The sequence below is a fragment of the Rhincodon typus genome, chromosome 9 (genome assembly GCF_021869965.1).
Source record: "Rhincodon typus isolate 14 chromosome 9, sRhiTyp1.1, whole genome shotgun sequence".
NCBI classification, from domain to species: Eukaryota; Metazoa; Chordata; class Chondrichthyes; order Orectolobiformes; family Rhincodontidae; genus Rhincodon; species Rhincodon typus.
Genome location: NC_063340.1, coordinates 69,310,776 through 69,330,242, shown reverse-complemented (window position 1 = coordinate 69,330,242; position 19,467 = coordinate 69,310,776). Strand labels below are relative to the sequence as shown.

General features: G+C 39.6%; 1 protein-coding gene across 1 annotated transcript in view; it reads left to right on the top strand.

The window, feature by feature from the left end:
- The window catches only part of LOC109927566 (lutropin-choriogonadotropic hormone receptor-like), a 74,275-nt gene that overhangs the window by 15,019 nt on the left and 39,789 nt on the right, over positions 1-19,467 (top strand). The window lies entirely within an intron of this gene.

Sequence of the window (19,467 nt, the reverse complement as noted above, 5' to 3'; positions counted from 1 at the left end):
AAATTATTACTGAATGGACTTTCTAAGCAGTGTTCATAAGTACTGTATTTAAGTTCTCACACATGTTCCCAAGTTCATCATTTGCAAATTCTCCTCTGTTCTAAATTTCACGGCAATTATTTGACAACCAACATTTTCATTACCTTATCCACTGGTGTCAGTTTGTTCTTATTGTTTAATATAGTCAATATAATGAACCTAGTACCCTGTAACCATATCAACAACATTTAACAAATAAATAACTTGATCCTTGTCCCATGGACATAATTTTATTAAAACCACAGGCTAAAAGAGCACATTGTATCTAATTATATTTGATACATATTCCACATTGACGTGTGATTTGTTCAACAAGTGATTCACACACCTTATTCCCAACTCAGACATCCTTTAGCAGTAGCTTTAATTTTTATGATGAATGGTGGGCAAATTATTCACTTAACTTGCAGACAATTCTCTTCCTGTTAGACAGGCTCTAGTGCTCAATGCTTTAATACAACAATACTTTTTGAAGTTCTGTGTGAAAACTTTCAACTTTTCATCATAAGACAATCCAGGTATTGGTCTATTGGTCTTTTAAAACTTACCTGAAATGCTTTCAATGCATTTAGAACACAGAACATTGAACAAAGAACTATAAAGCACAGGAATGGGCCCTTTAGCCCACAGTGTTGTGCCGAACATGATGCCAAATGAAACTAATCCCTTCTGCCATTAGTCCATATCCCTCCATTCTTTGCATTTTCATGTGCTTATCTAAAAGTCCCTTAAATGCCCCTATTGTATCTGTCTCCATCACTACCCTTGGCAATGCATTCCAGACTCCTACCACTCTCTGTGTAAAAAAAAACTTGCCCCTCACATCTCCTTTGAACTTTCCCCTTCTAACCTTAAATGCATGCCTCCTGATATTTCAACTCCGGGAAAAAGACTCTGACCATCAACTCCATCTATGCATCTCATAATTTTACAGACTTCTATCAAGTCACGCTGCGCCGCTCATACCCTCTAATCCAGGTAGCATCCAGGTAAACCTCTTCTGCATCTTCTCCAAACCCTCCATATCTTTCTAGTAATGTGGCGTCCAGAATTGAACGCAAACTCTAAATGTGGCCTAACCAAAGTCTTAGAAAGCTGCAACGTGACTCTTGCACTCAATTCCCCAACCAATAAATGCAAGCATGCCATACGCCGCCTTTACCGCCCTATCTACTTGCGTGGCTACTTTCAGGGAGCTACGCATTGAACTCCAAGATCCTTCTGTACATCAATGCTGTTCAGAGTCCTAACGTTAACTGTATATGTTTCCTTAACATATGATCTCCCAAAGTGCAGAAACTCACACTTGCCCAGATTAAACGCCATCTACCATTTCTCTGCTCATATCTGCAACTGATCTATATCCCACTCTATCCTTTGACAGCCTTCTACACTATCCACAGCTCCACTGATCTTTGTATCATCTGCAAACTTACTATCCCACGCATCTACATTTTCATCGAAGTCATTTATACAGGTCACAAACAGCAGGGGTACCAGTACGGATCCCCATGGAACACCACTAGTCACAGATCTCCAGCCTGAAAACCACCCTTCCACCAATGCCATCTGTCTTCTATGGGCAAGCCAACTCTGAATCCACGTGGCCAAGTCACCATGGATCCCATGCATCTTAATCTTCTGGCTGAGCCTACCATGATGGACCTTGTCGAAATCCTTACTAAAATCCATGTAAACACCATTCACTGCTCTATCCTCGGTGATCACCTTCGTCACCTCCTCAAAGTACAATCAACTTAGTGAGACATGATCTGCCCTGCTCAAAGCCATGCTGACTGTCCCTAATTAGGCCATGCTTTTCCAAATGTGCGTAAATCCTATCCCTAAGAATTATCTCCAATACCTTCCCAACCGCCCTTGAGAGACTCACTGGTCTGTAGTTTCTTGGATTATCCCTGTTTCCCTTCTTGACCAGAGGAGCAACATTAGCTACTTTACAGTCCCCTGGGACCTCTTCAGTGGCCAGCGAAAATACAAAGATCTTGGTCAAAGCTCTAGCAATCTCCTCTCTTGCCTTTCTCAATAACCTGGGGTAGATATCATTGGGCCTTCGGGACTTATCCACCTCATGCTCTTCAAGAGATCCAACACCACTTTTTTTTTGATCTCAAAATACCCCAGCATATTAGCATGCTCCACGCAAATCTTATTATCCTCCACATCCTTTTCCTGGGTGAATGCCAATGCAAAGTACCCATTTAGGATCTCACCTACATTATCTGCCTTCAAGCATGTTTCTCCTTTATCTTTGAGTGGTTCTACCTTCTCCCTTGTTATCCTTTTGTTTTTAATGTGTATATATAGAATGTCTTGGGATTCTCTTTAACCCTACTTGCCAAGGTGATTTCATGGCCCTTTCTTGCTCTCCTAAATCCCTGCTTGAGTACTTCCCTGCTTTCCTTATATTCCTCACAGGCCCTGTCCGATTTTAACTTCCTAAACCCTACAAATGCTTCTTTTTTCCTTTTGACTAAACTTACAACCTCCCTCGTTATCCAAGGGTCCCTTACCTTGCTATCCTTATCCTTCCTCCTTGTTGGAACATGCAGGTCTTGAACTGTCCACAGCAGGTTTTCAAACAGTTCCCATGTGTCAAATGTGGTCTTGCCTGATAACAGCTCCTCCCAATTAACACTCCCTAGCTCCTGCCTAATACTGACATAATTAGCTCTCCCACAATTTAGTACCTTCCAACATGCTCCTGACTTATCTTTGTTCATAGCTATCTTAAAACATAAGGAGTTGTGATCACTGTTTCCAAAATGCTCTCCCACTGAAAGGTCAGTCACCTGTCCTGGCTTATTAGCCAATATAAGATCCAGTATGACCCCTCTTCTAGTTGGACTATCCACATACTGTTTCAAGAAACCCTCTTGGATGCACTTAACAAATTCCATCCCATCTAAGTCCCTTTCTCTATGGGAGGCCCAGTCATTACCGGGGAAGTTAAAGTCACCTACTATGACAACTCTGTTTTTATTGCACCTTTCCATAATTTGCCTACATTTTGTTCCTCAATAAATGGTGGCTGTTGCAGGCCTATAGTATAATCCAATCAGTGATTGCACCCATCTTATTTTTTGAGCTGTACCCATATTGCCTCAGTGGAAGAGTCCTCCAGTATGTCCTCTCTGAGTGCAGATGTAACATTCTCCCTGATTAGTAATGCAACTCCTCCACCTCTTTGACCTTTCTCTCTATCTTGTGTAAAACAATGAAACCCTAGAGTGTTGAGAAGCCAGTCCTGTCCCTCTTTCAATCAAGTCTGTAATCGCCACAACATCATAATCTCATGTACTGATCCAGGCCCTAAGCTCATCTGCCTTACCTTTAATACTCTTTGTGTTGAAATCAACATACTTCGTCCCATTAGTACCATCGTGTTCATTTATGCCTTGCCTTTCCTTTCTTTCTGATTTATTGATCCTAACATCTACCTTCCCCTCAATCCCTCCACTTGCTGACTTGCTGCTCTGGTTCCCAGCCCCTTGCCTCTCTAGTTTAAATCCTCCTGAGTAGCACTAGTGAACCTCCCTGTCAGGATTTTTGTTCCCCTCCAGTTTAGATGTAACCTATCCCTCTTGTCCAGATCAACCCCGCCCCAGAAGCGATTCCAATGATCCAAGGACCTGAAACTCTTTTACACACATTCTTAAATAAGGAGCATAATACCATAGACAGTTCTCCAAGATGGATGTGTGCACAGTTACAACGTTTAAAAGATACTTGGATAAGTACATGAAAGGAAAGGTTTGGAAGGATGTGGGCCAGGAGCAGGCAGATGGGACTAGTTTACTTTCGGATTATGTTTGGCATGGACTGGTTGTACGTAACTACAATGAATCAAATCAAATCAAACCTTTCCATCACTTTTGCTGATGATCAAGAGTAGACTGATAGGACAGTAATTAACCTGCTTAGTTTTGTCCCTTTTTTTGGAGAAGACATACTGGGCAATGTTTCAATTTGCTGTAGCTGTACAGGAACAGCTTGGCTCAAGGAACAACTAGTTCTGGAGCACAAGTCTTTAGAACTACTGCCAGAATGTTTTCAGGACTCATGGCTTTTGCAGTATCCAGATTCTTCGGCTGTTTCTTGATATCATGTAGAGAGTATTGAATTGTCTGAAAACTGCTATCTGTTTTATTGTGGAACTCAGGAAGAGACATAGATGGATCATTCATTTGGCACCTCTGCCTGTAGATGGTTGCAAGTACTTCAGTCTTGTCTTTTGCATTGATGTGCTTTTGGGAATATGGGCATTTGTGGAGCCTCCTTCTCCTCTTAGTTGTTTAATTTTGCATCATCACTCACAACTGGATTCACAACAGTACTACAAATTTTTGATCTGATCCATTGTAGGATCACTTAACTCAGTCTATCTCATGCTGCTTTGCAGTTTTGCACACAAGTAAATTCTGTGCTAGAGCTTCAGCAGGTTGACTTCTAACGTTTAACTAAGCCTGGTGCTGTTCCTGGCATGTCCTCCTGCAGCCTTCTTTGAACCAGAGTTGATGGTAATATCAGAGTGTGAAGTATGTTGGGCCATGAAGTTACAGGTTGTAGCTGAATAAAATTCTGATGTTGCTAATGGCAACTTCAGCTCTGCAGTCAGCTCTCCTATTTTCATTTTCATGTTGGAATTATACATCAGGAAATAAGGAACGCACCAATTTATGAATACTTTTGAGTTTACCTTTATAACATTGCAGTAGTATTTGAATTGTAATCTTGTTAACATTTACAAACTCACACATGGAAGTAAACTTTGATGGCCATGAATTGCAATCAGTTTATTGTCATGCCCACCAGTAATTAAAGATTTCAAGTTAAGATTTTTCTTGAGGAAGAAATAAAATATAGTTACATTGGCTCGCTCTTAGCTCTAATTTTGCTCATCTCTGACAAAAATATTAATATATTTTGGTAACTTTAATGTCTTGGCAGTGAAATATGAGTCGAGAAGCTGTGCTGTGACAGTCAAATATCTCATTCTGTACTGTTAGCGCTCAAAGCAAACAATGGGTGAGATTGTTCTTTCTAACTGAGCATTTTGTGTTAGGTATTTTCTAATCAACCTGTTCAAAGATGTTATATCATACGCTGGAGCAGGTGGGACTTAAATCTGGGTCCTCTGTTTTAAAGGTACGGACCCTACAAAAGCGATTCCACAAGACCCCTCAGCATTTAGGTTATGCTTGCAAATGAACCTGTAGCAGCAGCGCCCAAATTTTCTTAAATAACACTTCCATTCCATTGAACATTACAAAGTCAGTTCTTGATAAAGAACGTAGTCTCCAAAATTGATATTTTTCTTACCCATTTGTGTTGAATTAGAAGCAACTTTGAGTTGAACTCCACTCTGCTTTCAAAAGTCAACTAAAGCTAACCAAACACATTTTATGCATGTTCCTTGGAAAGAAAGTATGATGGTGTTATTCTATCAGTTCAATCTGAATTGAACCTAAGCTGCAGGAGTGAATATTAAGTGTCTAAGTTGGGTATGAATCAGCCATGAATATCTAATTTATAAAGAAATGTTATAAATCATGAGATAAAAGTGATCAAGTTGATTGATTACTCTCATCAAAATAAATTGACCAGACAGAGAGACATTCTTCACAAATATCAAGTGTATTGCTGAAGTTAGCAGAAAAACATAAAGGTTCAGGTCAAAAAGTAGTCAGCCTGCAAATTCCCATGTGCCTGCTAATCTGGCTGGATGTGATATTGAGACTCTTTTTCACTCAGATGGATGCTTCAGTTGCACTGGAATCTGTACGGTGGTGCATTTAAATGACCTGGTCACAGGTTGAAATTTTCAGGCGTCATGGTCCAGAAAGGATTTGAAAGTGACTTCAATGCAATTAATACATATTACATCAATAACATTTTAAAAAGTAGATAAACTGCTGGGAAAATAAATCATTAGGAATGACAATAATTGAAGTTTATAGCTCTTTGCTGATTATAAAAAAGCAATTTGTTCAGTTGTGTCATTTATTGAAAATCTGCCACCTCCATTGTGTTGGGAGGTCTGATCATTTGTTTGCTTATGAATGGACATGTTTAAGGTCATGACTGTGAGATAGGTTGATAAAAAAAGCTTTTCCAGAACAGGTAAAGATATTCAGGAGTTTAGATAAATGCTTTTGCCAAAACTACAAGATCAGAAATGATGAAAATGGGAACAACAAAAAGTTATCTTAAAGTCCAATAAGTTTCCCCATGAATGAATACATAATTAGAATCGCAGGGCAGAATCTTCTGTCCTCCACAGTGGTGAGTTTGTTGGAGTGGGTTCCCAGCACTGCTTTAATGAAGGCAGTGGAAGCCTTTCTGCCATGCTTGAGTGTACAATTAATACCAACCCATGGCCTCATCCCACTGACACTAATGCTGCAGCAGGCTAGGGTTTCACTATGCATGAAGTATGACAAGTATAACAATGCATGTTTGATGACACCCTCTGGGGGTGGGAGTGGGGTAAGAACATTGTTCAAAGACAGTCAGTGGTACTGGGGGTGGGGGATTCAGCATTAGCAAGGAAGTCCTGCTGAGAGTCAGCCCCCTGATCTTTCCTGCCAAACCCTACCCCGGTAACCCCAATTCTGCCATCACCTACCAAGGTCTAGTTGCTTCTTCAATCTGAGGCCACAGTGGAGGGTAGAGTAACAGCTGGAGGCAACACTGATTAACCGATGGATTTTAGTCAGCAAGTTTTCTCCCTGGCTGTCATTCATCCTGGGGGAGCACTGCCACTGGCCTGTCAAGTGCCTGAGTGGCACAAAATGTGGGCACCTTCTCAAAAAAGAATGATATGGGCTTTTGCTGGCTAACATTCAGGCTATTGGGATCCCTATTGTCTCCACAAGATTCCACCCATGGTGCTGTTTGTTGATTAATGCAAAATAAAGATAAAGTTGTACAATCTGAATTAAATGGGTGCAATTATAATTACCAATCTGCACATTCACCTTCCAGTAAAATGAAGCAACTTATCAATTTTATCTGTTCTTATCTTGATGCAATTTTGGATAAATTACAGCAGTGCAAGTGTGAAAGACAAATATTTTGTTGAGGTACATCACTGATAAACTAGCAAAGCAGTACACACCGAGGGTAGAGAGAATCAAAAAAAAACTTCTCACTGCTCCGGACATTTTATGGGCTGATATCTCAGTTCTCTCCCTTGCACACTATATTTTATTGGCAGTTTATATCAATTATTACAAAGGGAATATAAATTAATGTAGAAATGTTTTGCTGCAGTTGTGCAGTGGCACCGGTGAGACTACATGTAGTGTACTGTGTACAACTTTGATTGTCTTGGAGAAAGTTCAACTGACTGACTCCTGAGATGAGGTGGTAATCTTATGAGGAAAGCTTGGACAGATTGAGTGTGTATCTATTGGAGTTAAGAAGAATGAGATGTGCTTCAGGCCTCTTTCCTCTTTTAAGACCCTCTTTACAACCAACGTCTTTGATCAACTTATCCTCATGCTCCCAATATATCATTTATTGTCTGTATCAATTTTTGGTGAATTACGCATCTGTGAAGCCTCTTGGGTTGTTACAAAATGCTGTATAAAGATGCCATGTTAACCCATGGTAGATTTGAAAAGTGGGGACGAACTGTTGATTTCTCAGAATTGCTACGAACTTCCAAAGTTGCACTGAGACAAGCCCAAACACAAATTAATAAGCTGTTTCATGGTAAGGTGAATGTGCAGAAGGAATTGAAGTTTTGATTAGTTTTGCAAATGCTTTCCTGATATTTTCTTGCTTTATGCTAGATTTTGATGTGTTTCCCTCATTTTATTTTAGAGAAGAAAAAAGATGATGAGGCATAATAAAAGCAAACTATTGTTGGAAATCTGAAATAAAAGCAGAAAGTGCTGACAATACTCAACAGGTCTGGCAGAATCTGTGGAAAGAGAGAAACAAGGTTAATATTTCAAGTTGAAAATGATTCTGATATATTCCAAAGAGTCATATCTGTCTTAAAATGTTAACTGCATTTCTCTTTCCATGATACTGCCAAGATGGTGAAGCATGCTTGACTGTAACAAAGTTGGAATGCCCTTACTTGCCTTTATGATGCTATTGAATCACAAGGGTCAGGAACATTAGTGCAGGAATGTCAATAAATTTGTCTTATTTGGATGCTCTTTCACTAAAGAGGCAGCAACAGAGTTATGTGGCTTGTTGGAAGCTGACTTGTGTGAAGCAGTGATAGTAGCAGTCAAGGTCACCACAGCCATGACCTTTGGTGGCTCAAACTCATTACAAACTCCCACAAGACAAATTATCAGCAACCAACAGTTTACAGTGCACATCTTCATCAAGTATGTCAGTGGCAGTCATGCATTGTTCTTCAGGGTAGACATCTTCTTCACTTTCCACGTGGAAAATTGGATGCATAAAAGAGGGGTTTTCACAATGATCTGTTATTGCAGGATAATGTAGTAATCACAGAAATATTGATGGCATTTATAAGTTCTTCTGGACCTCCATATGTAACCCACTGAACTTCATAGATTAGGTGGGACTAATCTGTGTGTATGTCTTAAGTAAGTAACAATGCAGTATTGTACAGATTAGCATTCAATTCACATTCAGCTAATGGGCAAGGTAAAAGAAGGCAGATGTGATGGTCCAGATCTTGGTGGAGTGAGGCTCACTCTAGAGCTTTTGAATATGGTGGTGGAATCTTATTTTAAGGATTCTATCCATTTCTCGTGCTAGCAGTTTTCACCAGCACAGGACAATTGTGCAAATAATGAGACCCACCCTAAACTGCACTTCAAACCTGGTCAGATCCATTGCAGGATTTATTTCTGAGACCCACATACCCACCACCTTTTGGGATTTTTGTGGAGTCGGGTTCTCAAAGACACGTGGTACACACCCTTTCTGATGAGTTGTGAATCATGGTATGGAATCAGGAACCTATTGAAAGCTTGGTTTCAATGTTCTTATCCATTTATTCCATGCCCCCTCCATGTTTTTATCCATGATCTATGACCTGTATGGCCACTGTGCCATCTTCATGCTCTCCATGCCATCTCCATACCCATTCATCCAGGGTATACAATACACAGAACCAATGAGCAATATATTAACAATGGCAAATGTTGAAATGCTGAGGGAAGTGAAACAGAATCTGCTTTGAATAAAAATGTTCCTGCAACCTGACACGTGTCAATCAGACAGAACCATTATAGTATTAGTAACAAAAAAATTCACTCATTTTATGCCTCTTAATCTTGTTCAAATGAATGTATAAACATTGTCAGAAGAACAGCTTATTATAACATTATAATGATGTCAATCCAATGATGTAGACACCCTAGATCAGTTTGTCTAACAGACCCCGCTAAGTGAATACACATGTGAGTTTTGGAACTCAGCCAAACAATCATAAGACAACCCATGGAACCTGTATCAGCAGAAACTGATGACCAGACAACTTATTCTCCAGCTAGGCTCAAAGGGCCAAATTGATTTTAATACAACTGGGGAAAAAATTACAGAAAACTAATGTTTAAACAACCTGCCTCAGTTTTGACCCAGTGGCTATCAATAATTTTCTTCTGGGGTCAGAACAAGGGATGTGATTGCACTGGAGAGAGTGCATGGGAGATTTACGAGGATGTTGCCTGGTCTGGAGAGTTTGTTATGAAGAGAGATTGGATGGACTGGAGTTATTTTCCTTGGAGCCAAGAAGATTGAGAGGGGCCGTGATTGAGATATATAAAATCATGAGGGACATAGACAAGGCAGATGGGAAGAAATCTATCCTCTTGGTGGAGGATCAATGACCAGGGGACATAGATTTAAGATAAGGGCCAGGAGTTTTAGAAGGGCTGTGGGGAAAATTCTTTTCATTCAAAGGGTGGTGGGAATCTGGAACTCACTGACTGTTAGGGTGGTAGAGGCAGAAACCCTCATAACATTTAAGAAGTACTTAGATGTACACGTGCGATGCCAAGTCACACAGGGCTAAGGGCCAAGTGTTGAAAAATAGCATTAGAATAGTTAGAGATAGTAGGAACTGCAGATGCTGGAGAATCCGAGACAACAAGATGCAGGGCTGGATGAACACAGCAGGCCAATCAGCATCATAGGAGCAAAAATAGTTAGGTTGTTTTTTTTTTTGACACAGACTCAATGGGCTGAAGGGATTTTGTTTTGGCTGTAGACCTCTATGATCCAATAATTTTCTGACCTGAGCCCATCTCAGTAAAAACAAACCAGCCCAATTACTATATTTTTTAAAGCAAGAGTCTGGGTGACTAGTAGCATGAGCACAAGTTGATGAAGACTCAATTTGAGGTGCTCAGTAGCAATAAGGTGCTGTGCATAAGTGCTTTTGTGGACTTATCTGCAATCACTGTATCATCTGTAATGACGGCAGCATCTCTGGTCATGGCAGAAGACTTTATTGTGTGCATGCATTGTGGGCCTAATCAAAATATTAGTATTATATTAATTTTCATTTGACAATGAGAATATATGCCTTGCTGTTTTGTGGATGTGCATGTGAAGCTTTGAAAAAAATATAGTATCTGAGGTCATTTAACAGTAGATCTCAGTTCTGGTGTTATCAGTTGAGAAATGTCTCTCTGCTATTTGGTCTACAGAAAGCCCTTGGCAGACTTCCTTTGATTATTCATTCTTTTCCTCGGTTTTGTTTTCTTGTCCTTTAGGATTTTGGATATAGCATTAATTCAAGACATAGGACTGAGCCAGGAAATAGCTTGAAGTTATAGGCTCACTTTCTCTGAAGTGGAGTACACACTTTTGCTGTGTGCCAAGTACACCCTTGAGACCCAAAGAGACAAACTTTCCTTTCTTGTATTTGCAGCAGCAACTTCCATGTGGCATTTGTCAGTATTCACTGACATCCTAGGTTTTGTGCAACAAATTTGGTTTGACCAGTAATTTTTTTCCACTGACTCGTCCAAAGGCAGCCATCCCCCTTTTTAAGAGCAACATTTGTGTACAATTTCTAGATTTGTAATGTTGCAAGCCCCCGGGTTACAAGCTTAAATTTTAGTGAGAGATCATGATAATTGATCATTTGACTGATCTAAGAAAACTGGGCATAGCTAAATGTCTGCATTTCAGCAAGCTGAGAGCTTGCTATGCTCCGATCCTGGTGTTTTAACTCAGGGAATGGAAAAGGGTTGATAATGAGAAACGTGTCTGTGTGAGTTGAGGTTGGGCAGTTTCACAGTAGTTTTTAATTGGTATTGATCTGCAGTATAAAACAGTTCCTAAATCAGCATGAATTGGCAGCCATACCTCAATGCCCACAGCATGGCTTGGGTCCAGATAAATGCAGAAAAGGTGTTAGACTGATAGGAAAAGAGTACACACCTGAGGTTGATGATGACCCATACTGTAGGGCAGAATTAAATGAGTTTTGGTCTATATCTGGTCTAGTCCTTTACCTGATGTGGGAGTGTTTAATGCTGATGCTAAATGCCTAAAATGGAACAATTTTCATTTCAGTGTTAACATCCATTACCTAGAAAACAAAAAAAAACTTGAAATTATTGGTTACCACTGACTTTTTTTTTTGTTTCTTTTTCTCTTCGGTAATGAAGTAATAGAAAACTTTCTATAAATTTCAGGATATCATTGTACCGTAAGAATATGCAGGATTTTGAAAGTCCATTGCAATCCATCTGGTCAGTTGAATCTCCACGAAGTGTATTGCACAATATATCATTTCAACATGGTCCTTCACAAAATTGTTACTTTTTCAAATTACTAGGATAAGATGAAAATGACCATTTTTAAAAGATTGTCTTTGTAATTTAGAAAATGATATAGTGATCTTTACTGTTAATGAGTAATGGAACATTTTAGCTTCTGTAACTGTTAGAAATTGCAAAATAACTCAGTGTTCCAAACCATTCGCTCAATGACTATTATTGACTGACTTTTTGATTTTTTGAGTATGTTTTCCATTAATTCTTTTTCCATTGTGTTCATTTCATAATCACTCATAGAACTTATAAATACATGCTGTTTTCTTAAAATGTGCTTGTCCAGCCACTAGGTTTCTTGACTGCCACTCCAAATAATGATTGCTGTCCTCAGCCACCATTACTGGATCTTCAAACTTAATGTTATTGTGAGAAATTTTTTTTGTTATATGATGATAAATGGTTGTTAAGGCTAGCATGTCCTGTTCCCTTCACCTAAGGAAATACTTTGCAGTAATAAGCTGAAGAATCATCTAAGTTGTTTAGTAATTGAACACGTGATTTTTTTTTTGTGGCTGCGGGATAATCCAGAAAGTTCAAGACTGAGCTGTCTCTCCCTGAGGGGTTGTGTGTCTTCTATACATGAGAAATACTTTAAAGAAATTAGTTTGGGCCGTTAGCCATCATCCTCCCAATAGGCATGAACTCTCAGTGCAATATTGTCCTTGAGTTGTCACAGTCTACCTCAGAAAGGCCCAAAGTAGCTGGCCTGGAAATGAAAATCGTGTTACACTAATACAGGACAAGATACTTCTGAGTTAGTGTTGAAGAATAGGGTGGAATAGAGCAAACTGTTTGCTACATTTAACTGGTCTAAAACTGAATTTAATGATAACACTGACAGCATGAAATAAAAAGAGCAATTTTGTTCCACAGCAATGACATCCTTCAACCTCAATAAATTAAAAAAAAGTGTTTAATGCAAAATATTGAATTTGTGGCCTAATGATTAGTTGAGAAATTGCGATCCTGGAAAATGTTACTGCTTTTAATGGTTATGCCAGCAATTTGTATCTTGGTGGAGTTTGGACTTCCTGCCTGTTATTTTAAAGATTGTTTTGGAGGGATTAAGCTGGTATGAGCTTCTGCACCTACTGTATTAGTCTGGATATGCTGGTGTTTAACACATTCACCATTGGTGATGGATTAAAAGTTTCAGGTATGATAAGCGATATACTGTTGCTGCTACATAAATCGGCCATTGTAGCTTATCCGATTTCTTCCTTCTCAAAATTCTAAGGGTAACGGCTGCTTTATTGAAACAAACAAGATTCTGAAGTGGGGGGGCTTCACAGCGTAGATGTTGACAGACTATGTTTCCACAAGTGGGAGAATCCCAAATTAGGGGCATCATTACAGAAAAAGAGGGCACTCATTTAAAACTGCGATGTGAATGAATTTCTTCCCTCAGAGGATAGTGAATGTCTGGAATTCTGTCTTCTAAAGAGTTGTGGGGGCTAGATCATTTAAGGGGGACGTAGATAGATATTGAAATATTGCAAAGTCGAAGGCTTTGAGGAACAAACATGAATATAAATAAAATCTAAATCTAAAGAGGAATTAGGCCTAAGGCAGATCAGCCATGCTCTTATAGAATGACAGGGAAGGCATGAGGGGCTGAATGGCCTATCCTGCTTCTCATGCAGCAAATTCACTATATTTCGAACATTGTAAAAAATTAAATCATGGGATGTGGGTGTTGTCGGCTGGGCTGACATTTTTGCCCATCCCTGGATGATCCCTGAGAAGGTGGTGATGAGCAGATGACTTTACTACTTTCAATGTTATTTCCATAACAATCAGTAGTACAACAGTTAGATACTCATACTACCAGCAAAGAACATCTTAAATCCAGCATTTTAGTACGTCCTCTATAATGTAGTATTAATAACTTGTTGCATTACAAATTCCAAATGTGGTTTGTAATGTACAGTATGATGCTGAAAGAGGTTTTATAGTTGAATCATCAATATCCTGTGATTTTGAGGTAAATCAATTGGTTGGGTCAGCATGTATTGCCCATCCTCTGTTGTCCTTTAGAAGATGGTGATGCCTTCTTGATCCTATCCAATTCCCTTGAGGAGGGAATTCCAGGATTTGGACCCAATGATACTGAAGGAAAGACAGTATATTTCCAAGTCAAGATGGTCATTGGGTTGGGGGGCTTCTTGCAGGTGGTGGTCTTCCTATGCGTCTATTGCCCATGTCTTAGGTGGAAATGTTGATGGGTTTGGAAGGTGCTGTCTCAGGATATTTGCTGAAATTCTGCACTGCATTTTGGAGATGGTACACGCTACTGCTACTGAGCATTAGTGGTGGGATGAATAGATGTTTGAGGATGTAGTATCAATCATTCAGACTGCTTTGTTCTTGATGGTGTTGAACTTGTTGAGTGTTGTTGGAATTGCAAGTGGGGAGTATTCCATCAGACTCTTGATTTGTGCCTTGTAGACAGTGGACAAGCTTTGGAGAACCAGGAGATGAGTTACTTGCTGTAGTATTCCTTACCTTGATCTCCAGTTGTAGCCACTGTATTTATATGACTATTCCCATTCAGTTTTTCATCAATGGTAACCCCCATGATGTTGATTCAATGGGCAATTCAGTGATGGTAATACCATTGAATGTCATAGGGTGATGGTTAGATTGAGTCTTATTAGAGGTCATCATTGCCTATTGTTTGTATGGTCCAAATGTTATTTGCTACTTTTCAGCCCAAGCCTGGATATTGTCCAGATCTTGCTGCGTTTAGATATGAACAGCTTCAGTATCTGAGGAGTAGCAAATAATGTTGAACATAGTATGATGATCAACAAACATGTCCATTTTTAACATTAAGATGGGGGAAGGTCATTGATGAAGCATTTGAAGATGGTTGGGCCTGGGACACTACCCTGAGAAAGTCCTGAAAAGATATCCTGGAGCAGAGATTACTGATCTCCAACAACCACAACCATCTTCCTATGTGCCAGGTATGACTCCAACCAGAAGAGAATTTTCCCCCTTATTTCCATTGACTCCAGTTTTGCTAGGGCTTCTTGATGACACAAGCCATCAAATATAGCCATGATGTTAAGGGCAACCAATCTCACCTCACCTCCCAAATTCAGCTCATTTGTCCATGTGTGAACCAAGGCTGTAATGGCTTAGCCAAGGCTTCCTGCCTAGGTCCCAATTAAATCCATAGTTGGGAGGTCTGTGAGCAGTTTCCTTGTCCCACAAGCACATGAGTCCCTCATATGTGCAACTAATACCCATTTACATGCCTCTTTCTACCAGCTATGGGCAGGAGACTCACACATGGGGGAAGCAATAAAAGCTCTTGGGCCAGGTGGCTGCGGGGCTTGTGTGTAATAGTGCACGTCTTTCAAAGGCACAATGCCTTATCAAGGGACATGGCTTCAGTAGGGGGAAAAGGTCCGCTGAGAGATAATCTCCTTCCCTTGCTGCTTTAACCCCTATCAGTGTGAACCCCATTCTGTGTTCCCCAATGTGCCATCACTCTCTTGTGCCTGGGTTCATTGGCAGCAGTGGCCCTGCCAAGTGGTGAACACCTGCCAGCTTCTGTCTGGCCAGCAGTTCTCAGCAGATGTGAATGACCTCCTTGTGCTTCTTGGAAGACCCTTGTCCATTTAAATGCCTGATTAACACTTAATGTGGTAGGTCTTCCATCCCTAACAGCACTGTGTGTGTTCATAGGTAGACTTATAACTGCAGCAGTTCAAGAAGTCAGCTCATAGCCACCTTCTGCAGCGCAATTACGGAGGTGTAATAAAACATTGTACGAGCCAGCAATGCCCATCTGCTGTGAAGTATTTTTAAAAAGACATGGCATGGGCTGTCCAACTGGCAGTGGCATTCCTGTTCCCTCCATTAAATACTGCAATATGTCATTCAGTCCAAGAAAGGAGGAGCGAAAGAGCCAAGTGATTGCAGCTTTATGTATGATACTTTTAGTGTTTCTAGGATTGTAGTGAGCACTCCCTCCACCCCTCACCAGGGGAAAATTAACCAGTTTCTCTTCGGCTTTATTTGAAATTATAGCTCAGATTGGTCAACACAGTTAAAATCCACAAAGTGAATGTTGGGAATGGTTAACTTTTTGGTTTGTAATCTCTAAGATAGTAAATTGTCTTGCAGCAACAATTTTCATTTATTTTGCCCCAATTTTAAAAATTCTATTTTTTTGAAGTCCTCTATGACCGTACTTCTTCCTAGCTGTCTAATCACCTGCAGGCCTTAACCATTGGAGCTACCAACACTCCTCCAGTTCTGATCCCTTGAGCATTACCATGTTATATTGCTCCCTTGTCGGCAGTCATGCCTTCACTTGCTTGAATACCGAAACGCTATGATTCCCTATTTAACTCTCATTGCTTGTCCAACTGCTTGCTCGAGTCAGCCATGGTTCGGTGGATAATGATTCTTGCTTTGAATCAGAAATTTGTAGGCTGAGTCAATCCAGTGACTTGAGTACAAAGATCTAGGCTGACATTCCTAGTAGTAGCACTGAGGATATGCTTGCTACTCAGAATTTTAAACAAAGCCCCTGTTTGCATTCTTGGGTAGATGTAAAAAATGCTAAGGCACTATTTCTAAAATGAGTAGGGAGGTTCTCCCCAGTGTTCTGGCTAATATTTATCACTCAATGAATATCACAAAAACAGTCTGATTATTAGCACATTGTTACGCTGCCAAGATATCGCACAGAGCATACAAGAAGAAATATTAGGCGCCTCTGATAAAGGAATGGTAATAACCATGGGTGATTATAATCTACATATAAACTAGAATCACCAGATTGGCAATTGTAGCCAAGAATGGAATAGAATGCACAGAATACTTTTGAGATAGCTTTTAGAACAGTTCATTCTGGAACCAGAGAGCAGGTTATCTGAGAATTGGTATTGTGTGATATTTGTGAATTGTAACAAGATTGATTAATTAATGACCTCAGAGTAAAAGCACCCTGAGATAACAGTGACCACAAAATGATTCAAAATTGAGTCTGAAACCAGTGTTTTAAACTTAAATAAGAGGACTGTGTGGGCATGAAAGCAGATCTAGCAGAAATGAATTTACATGCACATTCACATGGTAGCAGCAGTGTACACCATCCACATGATGTAGAGCAAAAATTCACCAATGCTCCTTAGGTACATCTTTCAAACCCACAATCACTGCCATCTAGAAGGACAAGGGCAGCAGATACATGGGTACGCCACCATCACCAAGTTCGCCTTCAAGCTACTCACCATCCTGACTTTGAAATATATCCATCAATGTCACTGGGTCAAAATCCTGGAAACTCCCTTCCTAACAGCACTGTGGTGTAATTACACCCAATGGACTGCAGTGGTTTTTAAAAAGCAGCTCAACACCATCTTCTCAATAGCAACTAGCGACGGGCAATAAATGTTGACCCAGCCAGCAAAGAATAAGTAAAAAAAAAATGAAGGTAAGTCGTAAATCGGTCAATACATTGGCAGACATTTGAGGGAATACTTCAGAATATATACTTAGGTATGTTCCCACGATATTAAAAAATTCTAAAGGGGAGGACCACCATCCATGGTAAAGTTTTAAAAAAAATTAGGGAAGGCATTAAACATAAGGAAAAATTATAACTGTACAAAGATGAATGACCGGTCAGATGATTAGTTAGAATATATAGGATGGCAGAGAACGACGAAAAGTATGAGAGGAAGCAAAAATTTATACAGTCAACAAGAGATTCTATGGTTTATAAAAAGGAAAAAGAATATTAATTCTCTAGAGAGTGAGAATTGATTATTAATGGTGGATAATAGGGAAATAGTGGAAAGAAATGATCAAAACCTTTGCTCTTGTCTTCACAATTGAAAATGCGAAAAACATTCCAGTAACAGCTGTAATTCAGGAGGTGGAAAGGAAAGAAACTTAATGAAATTAGAATCACTAGGGACATAGTATGAAGCAAACTAATGGAACTGTTGGCTAACAAGTCTCTGGGTCCAGATGTGCTTCATCCTAGGGACTTAAATGAAGTGGTTAATGAGGTAGTAGATGCATTTAATTTCCAAAATTCCCTAGTTACTGGAAAAATTCCATTTACCTACAATGTAACAAATATAACTTCTCTATTCAAGAAGGGAAGTTGGCAGAAAACAGGAAATTATAGGCCCATTAGCTTGACATCCGTTGTGAGGAAGGTGTTTAAATTGAACATTAAAGAAGTTACATGTGGGCATTCAGAAAAGCTCAAGATTGTCAGGAAGAGTCAGCATGGTTTTATGAAAGGAAAACTATGTTTATCCAATTTATTAGAATTCTTTAAAACAGTATCATGTGCTTGAATAAAGGGAAGTTTTTAAACATACTGTATTTTGATATCCAGAAGGCATTTTTTGAGGTGCTACATCAAAGATTATTGCTCCACGGTCTATTCCCCAGGATGTGCACCAAGCCAAACATTGACTACATTTGGAAGGCATCAACTCGGTGAAAACACTGTTTGGTCTGCCTGAAACCTATTGGTCTTCCAGGGCAAAGAGTTGACTGAGTGTTGCAGACTGGCAAGGTCTCAGACTATGTTTTGAGGGATGCACTAAAACAGCTGCCGCCATGGCGTAGTGGAGAAAGAGCACTGTTTAAGGTCTTTCTGCCAAAATATAATGAGGGTTCATTCAGTCATCAGACCCTCTCTTTGCCTCAGTATATGTAAATAGTGTCTTGTGCGAGTAGGAAATGCCTTTGGTTTTTACGACTGCAGCGAATGTCAAATTCCAATGTTTGTTTTTCTCTTGATCTGCAAAGACTGTACAGAATCACTTTAGTACCTGTGTATGTACATAAAGTTTTTTTATGAATAAAGTATATTTTTGCAATAAAAAAAGTCTGTGGGGAGAAAACAGCATTAATGTTTCAAGTCCAGTGACTCTTTGAGTTCTGATGAAGACTCAAAAAGTTAATCCTGTTTTCTTGCCACAGAAGCTGCCAGACCTGCTGTGTTCCTGCAGCAATTTCTGTTTTTGTTTCACATCTCCAGCAACCTCAGTTCTTCTTTTTATTTTAGAGGAGGTGAATGTTATTTAAATTGGGAAAGACTGCCAAAAGCAGCAGCACAAAGGAATTTTGGGGTCCTTGTGCATAAATCACAAAAAGCTAGTTCAGCAGGTGAAGACAAATGGAATGGAGTATGAAAATAGGTAAATAAATAAAACAATATAAGCTGTGATCTTGTTGAATGGCAGAGCAGACTAGATGGGTCAAATGGCCTGGTTCTGCTCCTGCATCTTATTTTAATCATCCACAGGTTTATCTAGTCCTTCGGAACCTGTAGGTTCCTATGTATCTGACCTGTGTTGGCAGCCATCTTAGTAACATGGAAAATTGATGGGTTTGCCTCTGGGATCTACATTTATTATTAATGAAGATTGGAAACAGTAGGAGCACCAACAATGAAACACAGGGCAGTGTTTTAAGTCTTCCCTCCCTAACAGGTAACTACTGCTTTGAAATAACATGCTCAGATGTTCAGGTTCTCTGTTAAAAGACTTTGTATTTTGTATCATTTCAGTGAAGCAACTATTATTTTGAAACAGCAAAAAACTGTTCAATTATTTGTTTGGTCAACTGACATTCATGT